The sequence below is a fragment of the Asparagus officinalis genome, chromosome 8 (assembly GCF_001876935.1).
Source record: "Asparagus officinalis chromosome 8, Aspof.V1, whole genome shotgun sequence".
Classification (NCBI taxonomy): domain Eukaryota; kingdom Viridiplantae; phylum Streptophyta; class Magnoliopsida; order Asparagales; family Asparagaceae; genus Asparagus; species Asparagus officinalis.
Window position 1 is genome coordinate 107,990,173 of NC_033801.1, and position 1,668 is coordinate 107,991,840.

Sequence of the window (1,668 nt, forward strand, 5' to 3'; positions counted from 1 at the left end):
TCTCTTCATCTCTTCTCTCGGACACCATCACTGTTGCAATACCAATATCCTCTTTTCCCACCGCCACAACCACGTCGACCTCCTTCTCTTTGCACTATCGCCACCACCTCACTAGCTGAATCTCCTCCTTCTCTTCTCTTCAAAATAATTTCTTAAAATTTCACTGTTTTTTATTTTTTTCACTATTTTTTATTTAGTTAATTAGTTAGACTTGTTCAGTTTTAGTTTAATATTGTATGAGCTAGAATGTAAGAGTTAAACGATCTAGTTAATTAAAAATATAAGATCAAAATCTTATTTTTGTCAATTATTATAATTATTTAATTAAAAAGTCAAATGTTTAGGCGTATGTCTCGGCGTCTATGCGCTAGTCCCTAGCCCATACGCCTAGTCTGCCTCTGTAACATTGATAGTTTCTTTCTTGCAATCTCTTCCTATCTTATAGGCATTTAAACAGCGTAAGTCCCTACTTCTTCTTACGTCTAATTTTGCTTTTTCGTAACTTCCTTTAGACCACACCAAAGAAAAAACTTCAAACCTCAATCTCTTCAATAAACAAAATACTTGTGTCCAAACTTTTTAAGAATCACCATAATCACAAAACCACCGAATCCTACTTCTTCCATCTAGATTTTTTTAAATGCTTATTTTCTATTAAATCACCAAATCAAACTATTCAAACTAAATTGTCTGTGCTAAAAATTTTTACATCAAAAGATCAAGAACAATCACTATTCAGCATCATCGCAAAACCACCAAATCTATGTTAGATAATTTTTTTAAATTAAAAGCTAGCGGTTCCCACATGATTAGGCAAAAAAGAAACAAAACGTGGGATGCTGAACTTTAAAATTAAATAAAGTGGTGGGCCCCCACTGAAAAAAATTTGGACGTGGATCCCACATGTATAGTAAATAATATATTTTTTTTTGTACATAGTGTTTTTCCAAACGCTATAAATAGACCCCAAATCCTTAAGAAAAATTCATTCAAAAAACAACAATTAATATATACAGATATATATGTTGTAGAATAGCTAGTGCTCATAAGAACAATGCGTAGACCGAGAAGGTCTTATAGAGGAGATCTTTGCCTGATAGATCGAGGAGATCTTTGTCTTATAAATCGAGGAGATCTTTGTCTTATAAATCGAGGAGATCTTTACATGATAGATCGAGGAGATCTTTGTCTTATAGATCGATGAGATCTTTGCCTGATAGATCGAGGAGATCTTGACAGTACTGGGTCGGTGCACACCAGAGTACTAGACTGATGTTCCTGGAAGCAATTTGGCATTGGGATCCTTGCACCGGAGTACCAAATAATGCTTTAAGCACAGTGTTTTCCAAACGCACAACAGCTGAGTTGGAAAATTTTAAATTACTGTACTTCAGTTTTCTATTCAGTTTTTGCTGTTATATATCTGTATTATTCCAGATTTAACCATAGGCGCCAACAATCTAAAATAAAAAGAAATGATCAACTAGAACTAGGGTTAGAACCAAGTTTTAACCTCCAGGGAGAATTGTCGCTTGATCTGCAGCAGGATGTTCATGATCTAGGGTTCCGTTATTGGCGACCACTGCGGCATTCACACGCTCAACCTCCATGGCGTCGGCATCGGCCTTCTTACTCCACTCCTCATCGCCGTTGATGGCGGCGGCGGCG